General features: G+C 35.2%; 2 long non-coding RNA genes across 2 annotated transcripts; one reads left to right on the top strand and one right to left on the bottom strand.

Annotated features, from left to right (window-relative positions):
* The first annotated feature begins 887 nt into the window (after positions 1-887).
* LOC127876675 (uncharacterized) lies at positions 888-2,942 on the top strand. Its single transcript, XR_008048020.1, has 3 exons — positions 888-1,357; positions 1,936-2,053; positions 2,440-2,942. It is a non-coding gene; the product is annotated as an uncharacterized LOC127876675 (long non-coding RNA).
* A 6,789-nt stretch (positions 2,943-9,731) lies between these two features.
* Positions 9,732-15,277, bottom strand: LOC127880310 (uncharacterized). Its single transcript, XR_008049508.1, has 7 exons — positions 14,993-15,277; positions 14,752-14,818; positions 13,311-14,597; positions 12,874-13,110; positions 11,271-11,770; positions 11,091-11,150; positions 9,732-10,926 (listed from the first exon to the last, which is right to left on the bottom strand). It is a non-coding gene; the product is annotated as an uncharacterized LOC127880310 (long non-coding RNA).
* Positions 15,278-16,946: the final 1,669 nt, after the last annotated feature.

Here is a 16,946-nt window from a genome sequence, read left to right as displayed (position 1 = left end):
TATTCTACTAATGTACTCAAGTCGTTCATAACTCGCCCATATGCGTCTCTGTAATATATAATTGTGATTAGTTTAACCTTCGCAAACATGCATATTGATGTTAACATATTTACTCTTTATAACAAAAATCAGAGACGTAGATTACAATTGTGTGATAATACCGCATGCATTCTCATTTTAATAATACATAACAGTTTATTTGTTTCAAATCGCACAAACTGAAACGCGAAAGCATGTTTCAAAAATGTTGATAAGCGTGTTATCTACCGTGGCAACCGACAAACAGTTGAGGTCACAATATACTAAAAGATTTCCTACACAAATTCAATGTGAAAGCAATAACTTTAACAAAAAATTAAGTCAAACTTTTGCGCATAGACATCCCTATAACCATACCTTTTCTTAAAGAGCATTCCAAACCGCAATGATTTAAACAATAAAAAAGGGGGGTTATACGTTATGCAAGAAAGAACTCGACGCGAATCAGCGGTCACTGTTTTATGGCCATCTATTTACCGGCTTCGTACCAGTTGAGAAGGGTTTCCCGCCATCTGTCAAAGTCTCATGTAGTCTCCAACCTTCAAGCAAAAGAGTGAATTTCTGTTAAACATCAATGTTTTCCCTACCACATGCACAAAGAAACATTCTAAAATAAAGCCATGGCAAGTGCCCCTACAGAGAATTGTGTCTTCTTATAAATGATGTTCATGTTTTAGAGAGTATAGCATTGCACTCCAAAATATTTTAGTATATTGTAACCTTGAGCGCTTATCTCGCCGAAACCCGCGACGTGCGAGAGTTTGCCGATATTTGGCGAGGTGCTTATCTCTGTAATCTACGTCTCTGCAAAAATGTACCATTGTATTGTATCGTGTCAATGTGTCATACATAGATATGTTATTGTTGGAAGTATTGCCACTGTGTTAGTATTATAACAAAGAAACGACTGTAGATCCCATTTCTCATTTTGAAAAATGGTTATGTTAATTGAAGACGGCTTGGAATATAAATTGTGTTGCCTGTGTTTATCAATATTAAATAATTACGTCTAAAGACTATCTTAAGATGTGTCGTGATCGATTCGTTGGTTCCTTACGGGCGCGAGTTACACGATTCATAATTAATACGTTTGAAACATAACAATTTGATTCCTTCTATTGCTTTGAAAAGCAAAGATAAATGATATAAATGAAATACAATGTAAACGATTTCATGAGGTCGGAATTAATCTCGTTCGTACACCTTACAAAACACCACACAAACGCCCATTTATGAGCTATATTATCAAGATGCCTGTACCACGTGACTTTTTCGTATTTGTGTGGGACAATCGGATGTCAACAAAACATCGCTTTAGGTAACGTGTTTGATAATATCTTCTTTAATTGAAAACCATTTACAAAAAAAAAACAAAGACGAGTGCCCGGTCATTGTCAAAATACACAACTTTGTTAACTTTGCGCAAAATTAATTAAGTATTTTTTTCCAAAAAATTCATCCGCGTGTTTGAAAACACACGAAGTGAAATGCTATGTGTGGTATATTTTTTATTCAATCAACAAAAACGTTCATTATAATTTTGTCGAAAGTTTGAAAAATAGGGCGGATATTGTAATTCTTCATAGAGAAGCTACATACATTGTATGTTTGCGCAAATATTTCTGATTCGGAGTGTGTGTATAAAAATATAATTATGCTATGTGTGGGACACATTTCGGAAATGTTATGTGTGGTATACATACAAACTAAACTAGAGAATCGAAAGATTAACATAAACGTCAATATTATTTTAAGTCTGTCTAAATTACAAAAGTTGGTCAATAAAATATTGTTGGTACTGTTTTGCGCGCTTAAAATATGATTATCACGACGTTCTTGTTACTCAAAATTATCATGATTGTCGATAATTTATATTCAAATTTTGTTTACTTGTAGAATTCCATGTGTTTTCGAACAGTGTGGTAGAGAGATCAAAACACAGTCGGGGATCTCCAAACACAAAGCCACCCACGCACGGACAGAAAAATATTTCTGTTGCGGCAAACCTTTTCTTGTGAGTTTCTAAAAAATCGATTGTTGAATTTTCAATGAATTGTTACTGCCAACTTCTGCACTTGTTTAATACACAAAATCGTAAGGATTGTTTGTACAAGGTGAATATAATTGTAACAAAACTACAAACAGTTGTTATTGGACTTCTGGTTGTGTGTTTTTTAGCAGAAATGTGTAAACATATTAGACCGTAACGATAGTTATTAAATAAGCATAAATAGATAATACAGCATTATTTAAACAAATAGACAAAAGGATAAAAAACAATTTTTTTTCTGGAAATCATGTATTCGTATCTAAATCTTATTGAGCTATCTTATATATCACGCATGGCTATTATTTGTTTAAGTTTTACAGGTTTTTTAATTTGTATTTTGTTTCTTTCAGGGAGATTAAAGTATTTTTTGGAAGCACCTTCAAGAGACGTACTGATATCTTGATCAATGAAAAGTTGTCATATATTGTAAATGATCATAAGTTTAAAAGACTATTTGTTTTATTACCAGATGGTGCAAGTATTGCAGTGAAAGAAAACAAAGTAAATATAAAATAAAATTTTGACAATTCAACAAATTGAAAAAACATTTAATGTTTATTACTTGTTGCAGTGGTAACAAGACCTTGCAGCCCCCTGTCATAACCGGGGCGAATGAGTATTTTCATTAAATATCTTAAACTAGTTTCATTTATTCAGATTTCATTTGAAATTGAGTTCACGAACTATTAATACAATTCAATATGTTTATTGGTATAATGACCCTCCTAAGTCAAGACATTTTGGCGATGATCATTTGTTACGTGTTAATTGAAGCATTTATATGTTTGTTTAGCATGATTTGCAAATTCATACTTTGACTGAATACAATTACTTTGTGAAAACTGATGGACTTCTATATGTATTTGGTGCCTTAATTTCTATTGTAACATGTGCATGCTGGTTATGAAGTAATGTTATTATTAATGAAGTGTTTATTTTGATATATTTAAGCTATTCATATGGAGATGATATTGGAAACTAATAAACTTAATAGACCACAAACAAGCATCATTGGGTTTATATTGTTATGTTTTATGAAACAACTGTTTTAGTATAGTAACATACATAATCAGATTTTATATTCAACTAATCAATTACAGCAATAACATAGATACAAAACCCATAAATATATACAAATATCAATACAAACACTTTTTTTTGATTATGCCAAAATACATATTAAATGGTATGTTTTCAAAGTTAGTTGAAATAGCTTTCCGTAAACATCACATAATGAAGCTGCGCCCCTGTCTCTGTCACTGTGGTTTTGATAATTAACTTGCCGCATAACACCTTCCGTGTGGTTTGATGGTGTTCATGTAATTCTTACACAGCTTCGCACCTTAAAAGCGTTACAAATCCTTCGACTAATCCTTGGCAAGTCTGAAAACAAAAGAAGTAAAACCCATTTTAAAGCAAGTTTACCTTCTTTGTCATTCATTTATAAAAAATGGACCGAATGTAATAATCTGACAGAAATATCAATCATGATATTTATTTAAAGACAATAAGTCAACACTAAAAGAAAATATTATATTTCAACATAACGAACAACAAAAACAATTGATTAGATCAAAATTATACAGCGTATTTTATTTACAATATATGTTCAGTAAAACAGAAATTATTAAAACATTACACAATTACTTCAGTATATCATCATGTAACATTTTGTTAATTTGATATATTTTCAGTACAGACTGAAGTATATGTTCTATATTTTTACAAAAGTGTTCAGATTTAATGCAGATCTGATGGGCGAATTCTTGTATACCACACATAGCATTTCAAAAATTACATTTTTATACACACACTCCGAATCAAATGTATTTTCGCAACCATACGATGTATGTAGATTCGCTATGAAGAATTACAATGTCCGCCCTATTTTTTAAACCTTCGCCAATATTATAATGAAAATTTTTGTTGATTGAATAAAACATATACCACACATAGCATTTCACTTCGAATCTTTTCAAACACGCGGTTGCACTTGTTGGAAAAAATAGTGAATTAATTTTCGCAAACTTAACAAAGTTGTGTATTTTGACAATGACCGGGCTCTCGTCTTTGTTTTTTTAAATGTTTTTTAATTAATGAAGAAATCATCAAAAACGTTACCTGAAGCGATGTTTTGTTGACATCCGATTGTCCCAAACATAGCCGATAAAGTCACGTGGTACAGGCACCTTGTTATGATGGCCATTTTTGGACCTGACCAAGCATCTGAACAGTGCTGATTAACTTCATATTCATTCAATTATTGTACTCGAATCGCACTAAATAACGAAATAGATGTGTGTTTCATTATTAAAGTTAAAATGTGTCCCTAACAAATACCGTAATGTTCTAACAACGCTAAACGCATAAGCTTGAGAAATAATTAAGGAGCATATCCGGTCTTTTCATATCAAATTGAACAATATGCATATTTGGGAAATATTTCGAAAGCATGTAGGTATAAAAAACAATCAAATAAATGTCAAGCTCATTCTACATCACATTTTAATACCCGAGAACGCAGCGTTTTCTGCGTTTACCTTTTCAAAGGATATATGAGTATAATTTAGAATAACTCTAACGGAAACGAACTTCTATTTGTTTCTTGAAAAAAAAATTCATTCTTAACGCCTCCTCACACATAGACGTATCCATATGACAAAGCCTGGCGAAAAGGGTAAATTTATTAATTCTAGCGAATTTTTTCCGAAATTGTTTGAAAATTTGTTGCATTGTGTAATATTATTACGAAAGGTGAACGATTTACGAAGTTTGACGAACAGTTATTGCAATTCGCTAGAAAGCGTTAGGCCGCGCAAATAATATTCGTTCTTTCGGTTAGCGATTAGGAGCTATTAAGAGCATAAAGATACGAATGTAAGCGCAACCTTGTGCATAATTGCGCATACCGCCGAATATTTACGAAACGGTGTTTCTGCATCTGGCGTTTTGAAATAAACTAACTTTTTCCGACACGACTATGCATGTTGATTATGCATGATGAAGTCTTGTTCATGAAATATTTTGCGTAAATTTCGTGTCTTAATTTTACTATTACTTCCCTTTATAAGGTCCATACAAAAACATCAATATTCTTATTAATTTTTGGTTGCCGTGTTGTGGCCCTGATATTGACATTCCTGGTATCCTCCAAGTTGCGACCTCTCCTCCATTCCCCAGGAACCGGATCGCCTCTTCTATCATCATGGTCAACCAGTGCATTCTGCATGGTGGGGTGCCTAATCGTCATCAAGTTGTGGAGAATGCAGCATGTCTTTACAATCAGCCTAACTGTAGATGGGATGTGGTTCATCTTTGTGAGAAGTATCTGAAATTACAGATGACCAGTATTGTAATATGGTAAAAGTTAACGTGAATATTTCTTTTATAAATGAAATTGTGTTTTGAAAAAGGGTATTGCAGTAAAGTTCCGCTATTAAGACCACTTCGAAGATTAAAAAAATTATGCGGTTTTTGACAATATTCAAGTCCTAAATGTTTAATTTATGAAGGAAAATGGTCCGATATTATGACCACTTCGCTATTGAGACCACTATTTTGCCTGGTCTTAATAGCGGAACTTTACTGTACCTGGAATCGGTTGGCCAAAATCCCAAATGCATTTTCTGATGCTCTCCTAGCCCTGGATAACCGGTAGTTCAGGATTCTTTCGTCTCTTGTCAGGACTCTATGTCCATAGGGTTTCTGCCTGTTCTCGCTAAGGCTGAAAGCGTCATCTCACACCAAGAAATAGGGCATGTCGACGGTATCATTTGGAAAGGGCTGTGGGTCTTGAAATCCAATAGAACCATCCTGCACCATCTCCAGGAATTCTGACCCATTATAAATTTTGGCATCTCCACTTGAACCTTATCCTGAAAATACAGAAGGATAAGAACTTGTCAGTATACAACTGTACATTGAAAACAGCACTAAATGTATATCATGTATGTAATTACAAAATAATGCAGTTAAATTTATGTAGACTAATACTCACCACCCAGATCACACCATACGAACTTGTAGTCCGAGTCGACAATGGCCAGTAAGATGATGCTGAAGAATCCCTTATAATTATAATATAAGGAACCAGAGCTGGCATGCTTTCTGATATCTATGTGCTTGCCATCAACGCTATTTGGAAAGTTCCAATTCTTGAGGAAACCATCAGCCAGTTGTCTCCATTCTTCAGGTGTGGAGAGGGCTGTTATAACCTCATCAACATATTATTCACATATAGCATGACACTCGTCTCTGGCCACAATAGTCAGGGTATTCTCATCGACCCGCCAAGAATACTGCATGTCTGAGTACATGACACCAGAAGCCAGGTGACGAAGTGTGGCAGCTAACTTTAGCCCTGGATCCAATGGCTCCCTGTAACGAGTGTGTTGCTTCACGAGGCGATGACGAACCCTTCCCAAACTTTTATTGTACATTTCAGTAGGCATGCGGAGGAATTTCTTAAATGTTCCAGGATCTTCTCTTCTGAGCTCAACCATGAGCTGATCATATATGCCAAATTGGCGCCGTCTCCCGGGATGCAGCCATGGTCTTCTCCAGATATTACGTGCTCTGGCTTCTCTACTCCACCTTAGTCGGCCTCTGCGAAACCGGTGTATGTTTAGATGTTGCTGGACTACTTATTGATTGGCCATAGCAGCATCATGCTGCAGTTTCGGGCGTTGTTTATCTTCCATTTGACGAAGAAATAACGATACCTTCAACATTATTTATATGAAATATAGGCATATGTCTGCACAAACTACTTAAACAATCAGGAGCGCTATTATTCGGATGGATTCGCATAGATTCGCTTATCGTAGTTACTCTTCGGATTGATTCGTATACGAGCGTATACCGTTCGTTTTCTGAACGTTAACTTATCGTTATAAATCGCTTAAATGCGTCGGATTCAATTCGCTATAATACGCAAATCCTCGCTATAGTTCGCAAAAGTTCGCAAGCTATCGCAAAGATTTGTTTTCGGATTGTCCTCTTTCGCTTGATATGCAAATCTAGTAATAATGATATGCAAATTAGCTGAGAGCTGCGACCTCTAACGCCAGTTGACGAACGCTATGCGAAGACTTTCCGAACGTATTGAAACGAATTTTAACGAACGATAGACGAAACTTTTATTCGCCAACAATTTTTCAACACGTTTAAAATTTTCCGACGAAAAGAACTAATCGCAACGGAAGCAAAAGCTCACAAACGCATCCATACGAACACCACCAACGATGTGCAACGTACATATACTAATGAGAACGAATTTTGCTGAAGTCTTATTCGCCAGTACATTCAAGTTGGCGTCGGGAGACTTACGTCTATGTGTGAGGAGGCTTTTATAAATAACATTAATTCATTCAAAGAAAGGGATCTAAAACAGGAAATAAATTATAAAACAACTATTAACAAGCTCCGTTATAATTCAACGCAAATATATTTTTCCCAATCAACTCAGTCACTTTTACTACTTAACCGTATTATTTAAGTTTTCGATGATGCGCTTGCCTATACAATAACAAAATACACCGTGTGTGGCATACGCTAAATCAATTTTATAATATACTTCATAGTTTATTTCAGTGTCTTCAACAAGACAAGTTTCTTCTCATATTTACAGACAGAACATTTTATAATACCAATACATCTAAACTCACATAATTGAGTTATATGCGACTCGAATTCAGCAAATCTTGAAACTATTACATTTATATTACACAAATATTTATGTAGTCACTAAAAACTACACATAGTCTTGTTTCCTTAACAATCAAGTATATCAATAATAATTTAACAACAAATATTGAACATTTTCTTTTCATATCTACATAAAAGTCAAGACGACATTTCTGAGTTAGATTAGCAACTCGAAATCGAACCTATGGGCATTTGGTCCCGCGGACAAATTAATTGCGTAGGAGTGTGAGTCATTTCAGCGTTGGATTGTTATCGCATGCCTATTATCAGCGAATGTTCAAGCTTTAAATATAAACTGTTTTTGTTTTAACATAGAGCGGTCAATAGTTTCACTAAAAACGGATTAGGAAATTTTATCCTGTACGTTTCAATCATGCACTCAATGGAAATTCGTTGGTTCATTTCAATCGTGGATGTAGCAAGTCAAAATCGAACCTATGGGCATTTGGTCCCGCGATTAACTTGACTGTCTAAGAGTATGAATATTGCAACTGAGCAGCGAGTAGTATTCGTGTTATAACCAAAGCCGGGACTTGCACCCAGATTTCTTCTCCCTCGAAGAAGGAAAAGCGTTCTGCTTTGAACTACTGTGGTTGTATAAACACGTTTCATACAAGCTACATGATCAAGAGGTGTCACTCAGCGTTTGTACGGGCTTGTGAACGTTCTTTTCACAGCGAAATGAAAAGAGCCGCTTTACCACCTTGCGATATGCAATACGGACTAGCATACTAGCAAATATAGCAGTAACTTTTGTCATACATACATGAAGAAACATTGGCCTTTCGGCGATGGCTAAACCTCAGAAATCCCATTCAAATAGATATTTTTCACATCTTGCAGAAATGTTTTGACGCAGCATTGAAGCGACACTGCTTTCCAAACTAACCAAGTAGTTGTTTAACATGTGCATACAGATCTGTTACATCAATACATCATATATTGTATCTTATAACCAAACCATATCATTGAAGTAATACTGCTTTCCGAAATATTAAAGCAGGTGTATGAATGTGCTTACGGGTCTGTAACATTGATGCTACTATACTATATATTACATCTCACAACCAAATCATAGCGATGAAGCGATACTGCTTTTCAAAACATTCAAGCAGTTGTGTTACTTGACTGTCGTTTCAAAATGGGAACATTCGTATTGTTCTGTACAAACAATTGAGTTCTTGAGTGTTGAATACGGTTGAAGTGTAGCGAAATGTTTCAGGTTTTAAACTGCATGCAACTTTTAACGCAAAATTGCTTTGCACAATTTCAAACTTCATGATCATACATCGAAAGTTATGAAACTGCGTATATAGTTTTTATTTATTTTGCTAGCGAAATTTTAACATTTCATTGAATAACGCAAGTTTATGGCCATGTGGTGAATGTCATGAAAGTCGCTTAAACTGATGTATATACTTTTTCATCATATCATCTCAAATGGAAAGTCAAAATAATCCCTAAACGTCATTTATGTAGTGTGTTTTGTTCGTATATTCTACAAGCGCAATATAAAGCCTAAATACTGTTGAACGTTTATGTTAATGTGCCTCACTGAAAGACAAGTTATACCAATAACGAACCGTTGTACAAAATGTGTATGCAGTCAAAAGCGAGTAACTGCTTTACGTTAACGAGTCACTCAATGTAAGTCTCAACACGAGTAGTTCGTAAGGCGCAATTAATGTTCAACGCAACATTGAGTAGCATAGTTTGTTGCCATATGGAAAATATCTTATATCGGTTAGTCATTCATATAGTTTTTTTATCATTTTACCTCAAATTCAAGTTTGAAAGTTTTTTGCTTTGTACGTTTGCAAGCTAGTGGTGTCACTCGGCGTTTTTACGGACTTGTGACCGTTCCTCTTGTCTGAGTACAAGAGAAGTCGCCTTCCCACCCCAGCCCTAGCAGACTTAAACCAAACAATTTGAACAATGCGTGTTATCAACCGGTTGGTAGCCTTATCAAATGCCATCGCGTCCTCGGACTCGCATACGCATCGACCCACGTCAGGTTCTAAAGCTTGCGGGCAATAATGAGTGTCCCTCGCGATAGATTGAGGAGCCTTGCCAGAGTATAACGACAGCATGGATAACACATGTTAGAACCGAAAACCGAGGCGTTTCCCCTCAAGTGCTATCGGTTCGCTTCGCAACTTGTGGAGTCGGTCTATTGACACCTACATACCTCGGTCGCCCATACTCAGTCAATTAACCGCTGTTGTCTTTCTGCTTGCCAAATAGCAGTCAAAACAACCTTACATTGATCTAGCCAGATTGGAAACTACGAGCGAAAACTAACTCGCCCAAGCGAGTGACCCGCTCCCGATTCGAGCAAAACCTCACCTGAGCACTATCGACCCAAAAAACGCCAGTAACACTGCTCCGTTACTAGGGAGCCTTGCTAGTCAACACAAGTAATTTGCAATCCTGGCTAGAGCAATGAGTATATTCGGACTGGTGTACCACCATGTGATTGTCTGCGCTTAAATTGTTGGTATTTGATACTTAGAGTCTCTTGTGCCAAAGTAGAGACTGAATATTTGTTTTATAAATCAAGCAATCATTTACTGGTTGGTAGTTCTAACAGTGCGTCAAAATAAGCACCGTGAAAACATTTTAGCACCGAAATACCGAGGTGTTTACCCCCAAGTGCTATCAGTGCGCTTCACACTTGTGGAGTCTTAAACCCCTCGGCCGCCCAAACACAGTTAATGACTGTTAATGTTTATTTTTTGTTTGATTTTGGTATTGCATAGTTTAAACACAAACACATACATCAATACATCAATATTGCTGGCCAGCACAATAAAACAAGGAAAAAAAAGGTAGGAGAACAATCTCCTTTATTTTTCATGTAAAAACATAAACATAAACATACACACTGTCAACACTTGCCACTTGCAACACCGAGTTCGTTTCAGTGCAGAATGTACACATTTTTCGATCGACACACATTCGCAATGTTACATGGATTCACAAAGTTACATGGATTCACAAAGTTGCACTGATGTCCATACACGGGCCAATGTTCAAGTTATCGGTGCGATGGACCCACGGTTTTGTCGCAGCTATACGCCACACGTATGTATTGACTACTCGGTGTCCACATCAAGGTTTGCAAATTGGCACTGAAAATAGAAAAGCAAATTGTGTTAAACAGTAAACGATGAAAGTAAACAGCCTGAAATGATAAAAACATGCATGTGTAATATACCATGTATCAAATAAAATAGTAAACACAAACTGCTAAAGAAAAACACACAACTCTACCAACTGTTTAACTGATACTTACTTTTTTGTTTTGTGTTGCATGTTCAGGCGCCTTTCTGTCACTGCTCGTCTAGCAGTACAGCTGAAATGAAATAGAAAGCATGATCAGAAACTTTCATTGTAATTGTACAACTTACAATTTATGTGCACAATTTTGCATTTAAGTATAACATACAGTAAAACAATTTCAACTAATACTCACTTTTTTGTTGTGTTGTTTCCACAAAGGCGCCTTGTTGTCACTGCTCGCCTGGTAGTAAAGCTGACTCGTCTAGTAGTTGATAACACTCGTCAAGCAGTAAAGCTGAAATGAAATCGAAAGCATGATCAGAAACTTTTGAATGTGTTTGTACAACTTACAATTTATAAACACAATATTGAACTGTAACAGTAAACATGAAACAGATAACAATTTTACTTATCTATGTTGTCTTCGCTGAAATACAAAAGTCATGTTCATAGCAATCATAGCATATTAACACACGATGAATACAACTCAAAACTTTTAGTAAGAAACTCAGTACTTACTTTGTATCTTGTATCCAATCCCTCTGCTGGCAATCTTCTTCAGTCCACAATCTAGCTGAAATCAAGACTCAATGCATACATGTAAATTTTGCCAAATAACAAACAGAACTGTGAACCAAAACTTTAACTAAACAAAACTAACTTTTCAACTGTTATGGTACTCACCTCTGGCAACTGAAATCATACAGACATTTTGCATAGCACAATACATTTTTAGTTTGAAGATAAGAATGATTTATGAACATTTTAGTTACACAAAGCATAAATATAAAAGACATGCTATGATGAAAAAAACAATATGTATACAAAATTATACATAAAGAAACACACTATACTTACCATTGCTGACCTGAAATTGAAAAAAGCACATTTTGTATAGCAGAATACAAGTCATCAAAACAGTTCAATATGAAAATTAAAGAAAGTTAGTGTACTTACCACAGCTATACTGAAATGAAAAAAACATTTAGCAATGCATAGCAGTATACAAATCATCAAAACAGTTCAATATGAATTTATAGAAAGTTAGTGTACTTACCACAGGCTACTGAAATGAAAAACAGACATTTTGCATAGCAGTATACAAGTCATCAAAACAGTTCAATATGAAATTATAGAAAGTATGTGTACTTACCACAGCCATACTGAAATGAAAAAAACATTAAGCATTGCATAGCAGTATACACATCATCAAAACAGTTCAATATGAAAATTAAAGAAGGCAATTGTACTTACCAACAGCCATACTGAAAAAAATACATTAAGCATTGCATAGTAGAATACAAGTCATCAAAACAGTTCAATATGAAATTATAGAAAGTTTGTGTACTTACCACAGCCATACTGAAATGAAAAAGAAACACATTTTACAATGCAAAATACAGGTCATCAAAACAGTTCAATATGAAAGGCAATTGTACTTACCACAGTCATACTGAAATGAAAAAGAAACACATTTTACAATGCAGAATACAGGTCATCAAAACAATTCACTATGAAATTATAGAAAGTTAGTGTACTTACCAACAGGCTACTGAAATGAAAAAAACATTAGGCATTGCATAGTAGTATACAAGTCATCAAAACAGTTCAATATCAAAATTAAAGAAAGTTAGTGTACTTACCACAGGATACTGAAATGAAAAACAGACATTTTACAATGCAGAATACAGGTCATAAAAACAGTTCAATATTAAATTATAGAAAGTTTGTGTACTTACCACAGCCATACTGGAATGAAAAAAAACATTTAGCAATGCACAATAATCAAGACTTACCTAGCTGATCTTGAATCATTCTCTGTTTCTCAACTTCTCAGTTGTCCAAAAGTCTGCTCTGTAACGACCCACCATTCCAATCTGAAAAATAGTTAAGCATAACAAAGCACAAAACAAACCAAAAGAATAGTTTACTTACCTCATATTTTGTGCAGGTTTTCAACAGCCAATTTTCTTCTTGAAACCTGTATTCGTCTCTTTTTTGACCCACTGTGGAACAGTCACAGCAATGTAAGTCTGAAACATAGAAGGGCATAACATTACATACAAACCAGTATATTTGTTTTGACTTACCTCGTGGCTAGAGTCGAGACACAGCTGCTGAATTTCTTTTCTGTCACAAGCTGTCAAAACATCTCTGCAACATCTCTGCAATTGAAACCTTCAAACAGAGTAAAACAGAGAAACATTTTGTATACAATATAGTAAACACTTACCTTGTTATAGGCCTGAGTTGCAGCAGTGATTCTTTCTTGAAATCTTCTTCTTTTGCATCACTGCATGAGAGACCTGAAAAATAGCATGCAGTGCAAAACACATGAGTTAAATTAAACCAAAATTTTGTTTCTACTTACCTTGCTTCTGTAGAGTTGAATCACAGTAGTAGAATTCCTTCTTCAAACACATTTTTCTGTCTACACCAGAAACTTGAATCTGAAACAGAGAAAAGCATCACATCAAATTGTACAACTCAAGTGCATGCATTCAATGCTTACCTACTTTCTGTTGAGTTGTTTCACAGCAGATGAAATCCTTATTCACTGTTGGCACTGCTATGAGACCATTTCTGCATGTGAAATCTGAAACAGAGTAAAGCAAAGTATGCATGGTAAAAATCAAACCAACAATTGTAACACTTACCCTGTTTGCAAGTCCCATTCACTTTCTCAGCAATGTTCCTCTTCTTTAATCGTCTTCGTCGCTGACTACAAGTACACCTGAAACATAGCATGCACAAAACATACCATATAAAAACAAAATACAAGTGTTCATACTAAAATGAAACACACTTACCTTTCTGCGTTGCTCAGCTCTGTTCGACTGTCAACTCTTCATGTCATCTCATATCTGAAATGAACTAAATCAAAACATGCATAGTATACAATCATTGATAAAATTTCGAAACATTTGTATGCTTCATAGCTCTGTGTATTTTTCACTTTACAGATCACGGACAGCTGGCGACCACAAAAGCGAAAACATTTTTGTACTACTCAAACATTGCTGTATTAGGCTCAGACTCATGAACACCAACCGACAGAGTTGTTATAGAGTGATAATCCCTAAAACTGTAAAAAAGAATCACCATGATTTATTGAAACAAATGTATACTACAATACTCACCACAGCTAACTGAAATGAAATAGAAATGTTAACAGCATGCAAACAAATGTTAACCAATATCAAATCATCTATAGAAAATATCAACAAAAGCATTTCGATACACATAGTAAGTGTTCACCATCATAGTACATCATCAGTTAGTTCGACATCCCACGGTTGCTCAAGTGTAAGTACTGGCTAGCATTTACCCTTTTCAGTAAACCGTCACACATCAGCATTTTTAGACACAAGTACTGATAGATTCTACCCTTGCTATCATCTTTCACAGACTTCTATGAGTAAACAACTGAAAAATATAAAACGTTTGTACTCACTGTTTGGCAGCTCCAAGAAACACGTCTGTTCTGCTTGCCATCTGGACATCAACTGAAACAAAACATCTGGAAACACACATACATGTAAAACGTTTTTGAACATAAACCAACACAGATCAAACTTGAATTATCCATCTGTACATGACACACATAAAAAATAGCATAAGTTTACCATCACATTACAGCAGTACAAATTAAAACAAAAAATTGATCGACTTACCTTGCTTCTGTAGAGTTGAGTAACAGACGTGGAAATCTTCTTCCATGTGTAAACCAGTGACTCGAATCTGAAATAAAGTGAAGAACACATTGTACAACTCAAATCAATGAATTAAAACTTACCTTACTTTTGATGAATTGTGTTTCAGCAGTTGAGATCCTGTTTAATTTCTGCATGTGAAATCTGAAACAGAGCAAAGCACGCATGTTACAAATTAAACAAACACAATTGTTACACTTACCCTGTTTGCAAGTCCCAATCACTTTCTCAACAATGTTCCTCTTCTCGTATCGTCTTCGTCGCTGTCAGCAAGTACACCTGAAACATAGAAGCATGCACAAAACATCCCATATAACAACTATTTTGTACTTACCATATGAGTGCTTTTCTGTTCAGGTCAGCTTGAAAACCCATCACTGCCAACAGCATCTGAAAAATAGTACAACACAAACAAACAAACAAACAAACATAACATATCATAAAAACAGTTTAACACAACAGATATGAGAGCTCTCGCAACCACGTCTGTTCTGTTCGACTGTCCAAAAGCAACTGACAATACTTCACTGACAGCATTTTTTTAAAAATAATTCACTAACATTGAGGAATTCTAAACTTACCTTCAAGGCTTGTTGAGTAGCTCCAAAAACAAGACTGCTTGGCTCCACTGTTCACTCCAACTGTCATATCATCACTGGATAAGCACTCCTGAAATGTATTAAAACAAAACATGCATATAACAAACATTCAGTCAAAGTACTTACCTTTCACTTTGTCACTGCCCTGTGCTCAACTCCAGTCATCATGACATCTCTGCTTGAAAGTCTGAAACATATGAAAACATGCAATGCAAAACAAACATAGTTACTTACCTTCTAGCATATTGTTGGAGCTCCAGAAATCACGACTGTTCACTCCGATTGCCAGACTTGAACTGCCAGCACACATCTGAAAATCTGAACAAACCATTCATGTTCATACTTTACTAGCCGTACAATTAAAGTTACTGACATACTCATCATCCAAAATAGAGTACACGAAAAGCTAGCTAGGTTTACCTCTGTTCATGTGTTATACACCAAATGAAACCATGATGATAAAGTAACTCACTTTATCTCTTCTTTTGTCAAAATACAAGTGTTCATAGTGGAATGAAACAGACTTACCTTTTCGTTTCCCAGCTCTGTTCAAATCATGTCAGGTTTTCATCTCATGTCAAATCTGAAACGAACTAAATCAAAACATGCATAGTATACAATCATTGATAAAATTTCGAAACATTTGTATGCTTCATAGCTCTGTGTATTTTCACTTTACAGATCACGGACAGCTGGCGACCACAAAAGCGAAAACATTTTTGTACTACTCAAACATTGCTGTATTAAGCTCACACTCATGAACACCAACCGACAGAGTTGTTATAGACTTATAATCCCTAAAACTGTACAATAAGAATCAAAAGCAGTTTTCAGTCATAATCTTTTATTGAATTCTATACATATGCACTACAATCTACAGTACTCACCACAGCACCCTGAAATGAAATAGAAATGTTACAGCATGCAAATACAATTTAAGCAATATCATATCATTTATCTACTATGTTTGCAAATTTTTTTCAATCATATGTTCGTTTCCCCAAAGAAGCTCATATTATGTTCCACCATCATACACCATCATCGCTAATCACAACATATCGACACTATATCAGTACTGAGTAATTTCTACCCAACGCATTACACTTCTATACAAGTAAACCTGTACAAAACGAATCGAAATCAGTTTTCATTCATCATGATTTATTGAAACAAATTTATACTACAATACTCACCACAGCCCCCTGAAATGAAATAAAAATGTTACAGCATGCAAATACAATTTAATCAATATCATACATATCAACAAAAGTGATTCAATAAATTGTCATTTAATATTTTTGCAACATTTTTCCATCATATGTTCGCTTCCTCAAAGTACCTCAATGAATATTCTGTTCCACCATCATCCACTATCATCGCTCATTACAACATATCGACACTGTATCAGCACTGAGTAATTTCTACCCAACACATTACAACCATCATACATCATCACGCAACTCCACTTAAATCTATCGCGAAACATGAAGATCTAAACAGTAAAACGAAAAAAATTTGTACTCACGTTTTTTGTAGACAGCAGCTCCATGACCACGT

The sequence above is a fragment of the Dreissena polymorpha genome, chromosome 4 (assembly GCF_020536995.1).
Source record: "Dreissena polymorpha isolate Duluth1 chromosome 4, UMN_Dpol_1.0, whole genome shotgun sequence".
Classification (NCBI taxonomy): domain Eukaryota; kingdom Metazoa; phylum Mollusca; class Bivalvia; order Myida; family Dreissenidae; genus Dreissena; species Dreissena polymorpha.
Note: the sequence above shows the minus strand (reverse complement) of the source record. Positions and strands in the feature narration are given on the sequence as shown.